The following is an 11801-nucleotide window of genomic DNA, read 5'->3' on the forward strand; positions in this document are numbered from 1 at the left end:
TGTATGTGTGTGTGTGTGTGTGTGTGTGTGTGTGTGTGTGTAGCTAGGTGGCACAATGGATAGTGCATCAGGTCTGGATTCAGGAAGACCTGAGTTCAAATCTAGTCTCAGAAAGTTATTAGTTGTATCACCCTGGGCAAGTCACTTAACCCTATTTGCCTTAGTTTCCTCATCTGTGGAACTAGAAAAGGTAAAATGGTAAACCACTTCAGTATGTTTCCTAAGAAAAGCCCAATGAGGTCATGAAGAGTTGGACAGGACTGAAATGACTAAACAACAACTTACATGCATACATATATTTCTGTGCCATTTGGGTGCAAGAACTCTTTCAATTTTGTCCTTACATCCCAAGTACTTATCATAGTTCCTGGCCCATAGTAGATAGCACTTCCTCCTCCCTTCTCTAGTCCAAAATATTACCCATCTTGCTCATTTAACTTTTTTGAAACTACCCTCCCCCAGTTCTAGCTCCTCAACCAAAAAAGATTTCTTTTTGTCTGAACTTTTATAGCATTTATTGTCCACACAATGAATTTCCACAATCAGTTATGTGTTCTTAAATTATTAATTATCTAACTAATTCATGTGTCACATTTTTCCCACTCAATTATAAGTGTCTCTGGGGAACATGGCTATAGTATTCATTTTATCTTGATCTTTCAAAAATGAACTGAATTAAATTGAAGAGAATAACTTATTAGAAACACAAGCCAAGAGGATGATTACAAACAACAAAGTCTTGAATTGTCAGATATAAGGTATCTTTTGGATGCTAAGGAAAAAAAGTAAAAAATGACATCTCCTGTCTAATTACACCCAGAAGAAAAAACAGAAAAAAATTATGTAACTGTGGTATAAACTCTTGACCTGGAGTCAGAAAGTTCAAATGTGCCTCATTTTCCTTATCTGTAAAAAGAAGGAGTTGGTCTTACATCACCTAATCTCTTGATTTTTGTGGGGAAGGGGAAAAACACTTGAGTCTCTCTCCTCAGCTGGCCTCTTCCTGCCTGTAAGGTCAAAGGAGAAACACCACTCCCCAACTGATCCATTTGCCTGAGCTGTGTAATGCCACAGAAGGATTCTATCATGAGGCCAGATCCTTAAGGATGTTGATAAACTACTCGAACTTATTCTTAAGAGATTAGCAAATCCCTAGCCTATCACTCTCTTCCCATCTGGATAATTCTTAACCCCTAGCTGCAATTATTCATATTTCATTCTCTCATTGTTCCCTCCCTTATTTCTTCCCCCCTCAACCTAACCCCACACTATATCACTAAATCTACCAACATCTTCCACTATCCTCTCTGGAATACTAGCTCAGTAAACAACAAACTTGCCTTCATCTTAAATATTTTCCTTTCTTACTTCTCTATCTTCTGGTTCTCATTGAGACTTGACTCTCAGCCCTGAGGACACAGTTGCTTGGCCACTATCTCTGGTACTGGTTGTGCTTTCACTTATCTCCCCTCCTACTACCACCCCTTCAACTCACCAGTCAAGGTAGAAGAGTTGGAATACTCTATTTCCTATTACAATCTCTAAGCTATCCTTCTATGCCATTCATATATCAACTTCTCTTCTGAGATTCATTCAGTCTATATCTAACATCCAATTGTAATTCTAGTAGCTATTGCCTACTGACTTCCAGAACAATCCCATTTTTTTTGATGAGATCATTGCCTGGCTCACAGTAGTTACCTTTTCCTCAACTCTTGTTCTCCTATTAGGGGACTCCAACACATAAACTGATATTCCCTCAAACACAATTTCTCCCAACATATTCATTTCTCATGACCTACTCTACCCTATCTCATTCCTGAAATGAAATTGGCATACCCTTGATTTGAAACAAATACCAAACATTTAACTTCACAAATTCTGAAATTCACTTATCTAATAACAATCTGTTGTCATTCCATCTCTTCAAATCCTGTTTTTCATTCTCACCTTAATCTCCAATTCCTTTACTCCTTAGTTCTTTCCCAGACCACAACACCTGCACTGGCTCCACTTTTCTCCCTTCCCCACATTTTCCGCTTGGTGAACCAGTTGAACTCTACACTGTCCCCTTCCATTTAGTCTGTTTCCCCTTTATTGAAGCATTGATTTGCCCTGCCAAGACTCGCTTTCCAAATCTGGTGCCCCTGCTCCTACTTACAGACTGTTGAGAAAAGCTGTAGCATTGTTTTTCAGTCATGTCCAACTCTTCATGGCCCCATTTAGGGTTTTCTTGGCAAAGATAATGGAGTAGTTTGCCATTTCCTTTTCCAGTTCATTTCATAGATGAGGAACTGAGGCAAGCAGAGTTAAGTGACTTGCCTAGGGTCACACAGCTAGTAAGTATCTGAGGCTAGATTTGAACTCAGTAAGATTCTCGATTCTAGGACTAGCACGCTATCCACTGTACACGTACCTGTCTGAACAAAGCTGTAGAACACTATAAAACTTGTTCCACTACAAATTCATGTTGCATATTTTCAACTATGACAAGACAATTCTTCTACATATCCCTAATTGACCTACTATACCACTGACCTCAATGGCTTTTCCAAACCTCCATTCTTTCTCAATATTCCTTGGTCTAGTCTCTCTTTACCTTCTCAGCTAAGAATCACATAGTCTACTAAACAATAATAGCCAGAACAATATGAGTCCATTTTCTTCTCCCCTCTTCCTCAACTTACATCTCTCAGATGCCTTCTGCCACTATTTCTTCTGTCACCTCTTCTCTTATGAAGAGGTTACCCCTCTTTCCAAGGCATACTCTTCTACACACATAAGTAATAATATTTTCTATAGCTGTCCCCTGTATTTGGGTTAACTAACACAGTGAAATGTCATCTTTTTGTCAGCTTATGAAAAGTAAAACTAACCTATGAATAAAGATTCCCAAGTGAAGTCCTGAGCCACCTGTGTACATATGTTTCTCATAGGATTACATGGAAGGTCAAATAAAATAGCATACGAAAGTACTTTGTAAACTTCAACATGCTCAGTAGCAATGTCAGCTATTAGGATTCTAGAGTGTCTAGTGAAGCAAAGGATTTTTTAAACAAAGTTCTCACTTTTTTCTCAAAAGACTTCAGAAGCATCCAATAAAAGGTTTAGGCTACTAAATGCACCAAATTTTCAGAGTATCAGAAAGGTAGATGCTCAGCAGCCTGTGATGTCATTCAGTTAGATTTTATATTTAGTTTTCAGTCTATGTTTCCTCTTGGGTAAGAATTACTTTCAGGTCTACTCAGCGCAGCAGCAGCCCTTCTTTCTCCACAGCGGTCAGCTACGACCCCCGGTTCCCCAGAAACCATGTCGAAGGGACCCGCAGTTGGCATTGATCTTGGCACCACTTACTCCTGTGTGGGAGTCTTCCAACATGGGAAAGTGGAGATCATTGCTAATGACCAAGGAAACAGGACCACCCCCAGCTATGTCGCCTTCACCGACACAGAACGTTTAATCGGTGATGCTGCAAAGAATCAAGTTGCAATGAACCCCACCAAAACAGTTTTTGATGCCAAACGTCTGATTGGTCGCAGATTTGATGATGCAGTTGTACAGTCAGACATGAAGCACTGGCCTTTCACAGTAGTGAATGATGCAGGCAGGCCTAAGGTCCAAGTGGAGTACAAAGGGGAGACCAAAAGTTTCTATCCAGAGGAAGTGTCTTCTATGGTCTTGACCAAGATGAAAGAAATTGCTGAAGCTTATCTTGGGAAGACCGTCACAAATGCTGTCGTCACAGTACCAGCCTATTTCAACGATTCCCAATGTCAGGCCACTAAAGATGCTGGCACCATTGCTGGTCTCAATGTGCTCCGAATCATCAATGAGCCAACTGCTGCTGCTATTGCTTATGGCTTGGACAAAAAGGTTGGTGCTGAGAGAAATGTGTTGATCTTTGACCTTGGAGGTGGTACTTTCGATGTCTCCATTCTTACCATTGAAGATGGCATCTTTGAGGTCAAGTCCACAGCTGGGGACACCCACTTGGGTGGGGAGGACTTTGACAACCGAATGGTCAACCATTTCATTGCCGAGTTCAAGCGAAAGCACAAGAAGGACATCAGTGAGAACAAGAGGGCTGTTCGCCGTCTTTGCACCGCTTGTGAACGTGCAAAACGCACCCTCTCTTCTAGTACCCAGGCCAGTATTGAGATTGACTCCCTCTATGAAGGTATCGACTTCTATACATCAATCACTCGAGCCCGTTTCGAAGAGCTGAATGCTGATATCTTCCGTGGTACGCTGGACCCTGTGGAAAAGGCCTTAAGAGATGCCAAGCTAGATAAATCACAGATTCATGACATCGTCCTGGTGGGTGGTTCCACTCGAATTCCGAAAATCCAGAAGCTTTTGTAAGACTTCTTCAATGGCAAGGAGCTCAACAAGAGTATCAATCCTGATGAGGCTGTTGCTTATGGTGCAGCTGTTCAGGCTGCCATTTTGTCTGGAGATAAATCTGAGAACGTGCAGGACTTGTTGCTGTTGGATGTCACTCCTCTTTCTCTTGGAATTGAAACTGCTGGTGGAGTTATGATGGTTCTGATCAAACGTAATACCACCATCCCCACCAAGCAGACACAGACATTTACCACCTATTCGGACAACCAACCTGGTGTGCTTATTCAGGTTTATGAAGGTGAGAGGGCAATGACAAAGGATAACAACCTGCTTGGCAAATTTGAGCTCACAGGAATCCCCCCAGCACCCAGAGGTGTTCCTCAGATTGAAGTGACATTTGACATTGATGCAAATGGCATTCTCAATGTTTCTGCTGTGGATAAGAGCACAGGCAAGGAGAACAAGATCACCATCACCAATGATAAAGGATGTCTGAGCAAGGAAGACATTGAGCGTATGGTCCAGGAGGCTGAGAAATACAAGACTGAGGATGAGAAGCAGAGAGACAAGGTGTCTTCCAAGAATTCTCTTGAATCCTATGCTTTCAACATGAAGGCTACAGTGGAGGATGAAAAACTGCAAGGCAAAATTGGTGATGAAGACAAACAGAAGATCCTTGACAAATGTAATGAAATAATCAACAGGCTGGATAAGAACCAGACTGCTGAGAAGGAAGAATTTGAGCATCAGCAGAAAGAGTTGGAGAAGGTCTGCAACCCCATCATTACCAAGCTGTACCAGAGTGCAGGGGGCATGCCAGGAGGCATGCCTGGTGGATTCCCCGGGGGTGGAGCAGCCCCATCTGGAGGTGCTTCTTCTGGACCCACCATTGAAGAGGTGGACTAAACAACAGAAGAAAGAGCATTCCACACAGCTTTTCCAAAAATTGAAGGACTCAAAATTTGTAGCCAAGGCAGTGGCAGTTTAAAAGTAACATTTAAGCTACTGTATAAATCTGGGCATTCTGAATACTTGAATGTGTGCAGAGGGGAGAGAAGTGAACAACATTGCACTTTATCAGTACTGTAAACAAGTGGAAATGCAATTCTTGTCCTGGAGAATAAAAATTATTTAAAATTGGCACCATAAAAAAAAAAAAGAATTACTTTCATATGCTTGCCAAGAAGGAAGCAAAGGAAGCAGTGTCACCCCATTCTCCTTCCATCCAATACCTCTCCTCCATCCACAACAAAAATCTAAGAAGATCAAGAGACTGAAGAGTGATGGAAAATGCAATAAGAAAACCCACTGAGGCATTTTTCTAAACCAGCGAGGAGGAACAAGAGCCAATCACCAATTGAATCATTCTGATTGCGGAGGTGGGTTATGGATCCAGCTTAGACTAAGTAAGAGAGATACAGAGAGGATCCTGGTCAACCAACTGCTATATTCTAAAAGAAAATAATGAATTGATTGCTTTTTAGTAAAGAAAACTGAGTATGTAAAAAAGAATCAGATTTCTTATATGTCACTAACAAAGGGGGGGGAGGGAGGGAGGGAGGCAGGAAGGAAGGAAAGAAGGAAGGAAAGAAGAGGGAGAAAGAGAGAGAAGAGAAGGAAAGAAAAGAAAGAAAGAAAGAAAGAAAGAAAGAAAGAAAGAAAGAAAGAAAGAAAGAAAGAAAGAAAGAAAGAAAGAAAGGAAGGAAGGAAGGAAGGAAGGAAGGAAGGAAGGAAGGAAGGAAGGAAGGAAGGAAGGAAGGAAGGAAGGAAGGAAGGAAGGAAGGAAGGAAGGAAGGAAGGAAGGAAGGAAGGAAGGAAGGAAGGAAGGAAGGAAGGAAGGAAGGAAGGAAGGGAGGAAGGAAGGAAGGAAGGAAGAGAGAAAGAGAAAGAAAGAAAGAGAAAGAAAGAAAAAAGAAAGAAAGGAAGGAAGGAAGGAAGGAAGGAAGGAAGGAAGGAAGGAAGGAAGGAAGGAAGGAAGGAAGGAAGGAAGGAAGAAAGAAAGAAAGAGAAAGAAAGAAAGAAAGGAAGAAAGAAAGAAAGAAAGAAAGGAAGAAAGGAAGGAAGGAAGGAAGGAAGGAAGGAAGAAAGGAAGAAAGAGAAAGAAAGAAAGAAAGGAAAGAAGGAAGGAAGAAAGAAAGAGAAAGAAAGAAAGGAAGGAAGGAAGGAAGGAAGGAAGGAAGGAAGGAAGGAAGGAAGGAAGAAAGAAAGAGAAAGGAAGGAAGGAAGGAAGGAAGAAAGGAAGAAAGAAAGAGAAAGAAAGAAGAAAAAGAAAGAAGGAAGGAAGGAAGGAAGAAAAAGAAAAGGAGCCTTTACCAAGGAAAATGAAACACATTAAAAAACTACATAAAATTAAGACTTTAAAATAAGCAAACGGAAAGTTATGATAATTCTTAAAGACACTAGAGACCAATTGATACAATTAATTTTTTTGTTTTTTTTTTCAGTCATTTTTAACAGTGCCTGACTCTTCATGATTCCATTTGGTATTTTCTTGGCAAAGATACTAGAGTGGTTTGCCACTTCCCTCTCCAGCTCATTTTACAAATGAGGAACTGAGACAAAGAGTTAAGTGACTTGCCCAGGGTCACCCAGCTAGCAGACGTCTGAGGCTGGCTTTGAACTCAGGAAGATGAATCTTCTTAACTGCAGGCATAGTATTCTCTCTGCTGTGCTACCTAGTCACCTGCAACTAACCTACCAGAAGCAACATAGATGAAAAAAGAAAACATGCAAGACATCCCAACAGACATCTACAGATGGTTAAATGACATTAAAAAGCAAAATCAGGAATGAACATTAGTAACAAAATCATTAAGCTATTAAGACCTTAAAGAAATGATGGATTGATGGAAGAAAATTAAGCTGGAATTAAAAGGCACTAAAATATATACTTAGTAAATAATAAAGAAAGGAAGTAATACTGAGACCACCAGGGAAAACTTTAGAAATCAGATGTAGATTCACTGCAGTGTACAACAGAATTTGTCAACACATAGTAGAGAAAATATTGGTGAATAAAATCATTGGATTATGTAAATATTTGGAAAACATGTTAAATCAAATAGCAGACATGGAGGAGAGATCACAATATAGCTATCTCACTACTGATGACAATCCAAAAGATCTACAAAAATCATAGGAATATGACATCATAGGAAACTGGGGGAATAAAGAGAGGAGAGTCTGCCCACAACTGGCAAAAACCTGACATACATTTAGAAAGGATCCAGTACATGCTACTAAATACCAATATAATGAAGTTAATGAAAAACTTCAAAGTTTTCAAGGAGTACCTACAAACCTTGATCAATCAAAATCACCACATACTTCATTTGAAGGAGAGCAAGGGACAATCAGAACAACTGACATTAAACATATCTAAAATTAAGAATATTGGCCATGAGCACCAAATTAACTATGTATAAAAATTCAGTTTTCAGTTTCTTACAATCCAATCCAAGAAGAATTTGTTAAGGACCTTAATATATGGGGGGAAAACTGTACTAGCAGGACATGGATATTTGAAAAGCAATTTGAAAGTTTCAGAAAGATATATTGACTAGAGACTTATTTCAACAGGTAAGCCTCCCAGTCCAAAAAGATAAGTGCCTAAAACAATTTGCATTTCTCATTTAAATTAAATAAGTAAAACCGGTATAAATTAGGAGCTAGTAATATGAGAAATCACCATATTGCATTGGCCACATCCTTTAATGTTTTGGAAGGGTGTTTCAGAGACATGGTGGAAGGGAAAGAAGGAGGTGCAAGAATGTGGAAAGGAAGGAAAAGGGGGGAAAATGTCATGCATTAAAATGATCCCAAGATAAAGTTCATTTCTATGCTTAATTGAAAACTGAAGGTAGCTTTATCGATATTACACAGTTATTAATATAAGATAGAGGAACTTAATGAGATCAGTTCTCCTAGATGTTAGGTAATGAAAAATAGTAAAATGAGACAATCTGTATTTCTTTCAAATAGACTAATAAAAAATACAATTATTACGTAAAAACTAAAATAGAACAAATTATTTTTTAAAAAATACATACAAGGGAGATAAGAAATACAGGTAATGCGGTATAGAAATTTATCTTGCCCTACAGGACAAGAAAGAAGATGGGGATAAGGGAAGGGAAGGGTGTTAGAAGGGAGGACACATTGGTGGAAGGGGCAATCAGAACGCAAGGTGTTTTGGAGTGGGGAAGGGGAGAGATGGGGAGAAAATTTGGAACTCAAAATTTTGTGGAAATGAATGTTTAAAACTTAAAATGAATAAATAAAATACATACAAGTAACGATCTTATTTAGAGATAAGAGAAATATCTCTAACATTCAAAAAGATTAAACATACTATAGCAAAACGGTAGTAGTAAATATAGCAGATAAAATTTTAACAGTGCTTTACACATAGTAGAAACTCAATAAATAACTATATTATGGCGTTTAATCTATAAAAAACTGAAACATATTTGTAATACTAATTCATGCTTCCCACCAAGCATTACCAAAGAATATGAACAGAAAATTCATAGGAAAATACATTTTTGTTAATATTTTGATAAAGATAAATCTGTGATCTCATTGACATGGATACTCACTTCAGTGATGTAGACTGAAGCACATTTATGCCTTTTCAAACATAAAAGTATAGAAAAATACAATTTGAGAGACAAACCATTGATTTTTAAGTGGGTGAAATTATCAACTCTGGAGGCACAATAGCAGTCCACTAAGACATATTTTTTTTCAAAATCAAAAACCAAAAACTGCCATCTAAGCATGTCTACTCCCATCTTAGTATTCATCTCCTCTAGCTTCCTCATTTTACCTGCAAAGAAACTGTGCCCCAGATAGGCTAAATGACTTGCCTCAGGTCTAAAAGGTAGCAAGTAGCACACCCTGGATTTAAATTTATATCTTCTGACCCCAAACCCAGCATTCTTTCCACTATATAAAGATATGTCTCTCTCAATCCATTCAACTCTTCTTCAAATCTACATCCATGAAAGATCTTGCCATTCATCTTTTTGGGTCCAAAATATATCCTAATAAACAGATTCTATGATAGAGTTCCACATTTAGAAGAAAAACCTTTTCTATTTAGACTCTGACTTGGACAGCATCCATAACACTGGTATCCAATTACCTTTTGTGAGCCCACTAGTTGAATTCCTTCCTGATTACTAGTAAGAGGGTGGTTCAACAAAGTTACCCAGTTATTTCTTTGTATATTATATGATTTTGACATATGCACAGAAGACATTTTGCTTTTATGTATTATACATTATATATGCCCTAGATAATAAGACTTTGAGAAGTAACATGACACAGTGGATAGCATACTAGTCACAAAGTCAAGAAGACCTGATTCAAATCTTGATGGTTATATTAATTATGTGAGCCTGGATAAGTCTGTTAATTTCTCTATGTGTCTTGGGAAAGTCTTTAAGACTATGACTTACAGAGAAAGTGTTGACTTACATTGGAAGAGAAAGTTGTCTTTTGTCTCGGCATTCTCTATACTAGTGAAATCATAGGACAAGTCCTTATTTCTATTATAAAGGTTTAGGGCTGGTATTTTTGTCCTACTGAGTCAAAAGGATTTAGTAGGATTTTTTTTTCTGCGCCTCAATTCATTGAAGACGTGATCTACTAGAGAATATATTTTCCAAAAGCTGTTTGCTCCCTTTCTATGCCTTCATCAAGGATGCCTTCTATATACACATAAAATATTTTCAGAATTATGTTTATAAAGATGAAAGAGTGGGCACACTGGTTGATCATTGATTGTTCATTGTTAGTTTTTGGGAAATAACAATAAGATGACAAGTTTTGTTAATAAGATGGAAAGTACAAATCAAGAAAACCTTGAGCCTGATGAAAAACAATAAAACAATAAGGAAATGTAGTATTTATAGGGTGGCAGAGACTGGGGAATTCTGCTTTATGGTTAGTGGAATAGTATCTTGATGCAAACAATTTGGAGAACTGGGTAATAGTAATAACAAACTATAGAATGAAATATATAAAATATAGAAGAGTAATGACAAAAATAAAAAGAACATTAATAAGAACTCCCAAACCAATTATGACTTTTGACCAAATGATTCCCATATAAGGACTTGAATCCTAAAAACCCAATAAAAAATGGAAAAGGGACCTAAGGCACAAAACTGTTCATAATTGCATAATCTTTTTATCTGTTTTTACTTGTTATTCCTAGTAATGACCTACTGTAAATCATGATATATTGGGGTAAATGTACAATATAATTTTAATGAGAAATATTAATAAAAGAAAATATGGAAAAATTGGAACACAATGAGATGAGCAAAATGAGAACTGCATTTTCATTGACTGTGATATTCATTAGAAAGGAAATCAGAGTCAAAGGTAATTGATTCTCAAGCCAACTTAGAACACAGAACCAGAATATTTCTTGTTTGTTTTCTGTTATGGAAGGGAAGGGCATAGCCTCATCCTATACTGCTAAATAATTTTTTTATGAAAGATTGTTGTCCTTATTATATGTTTATTTATTTACCTGTGTTCATTACGATTAGGCTTATGGTAATGAAAACATTTAGCAAAAGACTGAATAGTAATAGAATGCATGGGGCTTCTTGCTGCACATAAACTAGTGAGTTTTTCTGCTGGTCACATGATATCCCACCACTTCTGCAAGTCCCTCATTAGACGAGTATAAGGACCCACCCTTTATTTCCTCTCTGCTGAAGATTTAATTTTTAATGAGTTACTGGGACAAAGGGCATTTTAAACAAATTAAACTGCTCCCAGTGACCTGAGAAGAAGTATAATAATCCTTACTCTTTCTCTTCATATTATTTTCCCCAGGATTATTATTGACAACTGGTCAGCCTGTCATGACAGAGTCCAATTAAAATTATATATCATTGCAAGTTTTCTTTTCTGTGATGTCAATATTCCCTCTGGATGAGAGATACTTCAGATAGCTTTTTTATATCCACTCCTGGGTGTTTTAATTTCCTGACAAATCTATCATGTGCAATTTACCATCAGGAGCAATACATCTCACAGCAATGATAAAAAGGTACAGAGCCTGGTTCTTTCTCTTGCTTTGAAACAGGAAATGTGCACAAATGTTACTGTGTTGAGAAGTGCTTTTAGCCTAAACTATCTCCATATCCATGGATACTCTTAAAATAAAATCTAGCAATATAGTTAATGATGATGATCAAGCCAGTTATAACTGAAGAACCTTTTTGTTTGTTTGTTTTCTCTGCTTTTGGACCAGCGAGTCCTGAACATTGATTTAACAACTTCTCAAAGTATTTCTAGGAGGTATCATGGAATTCCAAATTCTCATATTATGAAAATGTTCACAATAAAAATTTAATTAAATTTTATTATAAAAATCCCTGCACCACAGAATACATTTAGGAAAGATGGGAACATTGGAAATTAAAAATCCATCA

At 37.7% G+C, this 11801-nt stretch overlaps 1 pseudogene; it reads left to right on the forward strand.

Annotated features, from left to right (window-relative positions):
• The first annotated feature begins 3242 nt into the window (after positions 1 to 3242).
• On the forward strand, positions 3243 to 5485 carry LOC140514528 (heat shock cognate 71 kDa protein pseudogene; annotated as a pseudogene).
• Positions 5486 to 11801: the final 6316 nt, after the last annotated feature.

The sequence above is a fragment of the Notamacropus eugenii genome, chromosome 7, assembly GCF_028372415.1.
Source record: "Notamacropus eugenii isolate mMacEug1 chromosome 7, mMacEug1.pri_v2, whole genome shotgun sequence".
NCBI classification, from domain to species: Eukaryota; Metazoa; Chordata; class Mammalia; order Diprotodontia; family Macropodidae; genus Notamacropus; species Notamacropus eugenii.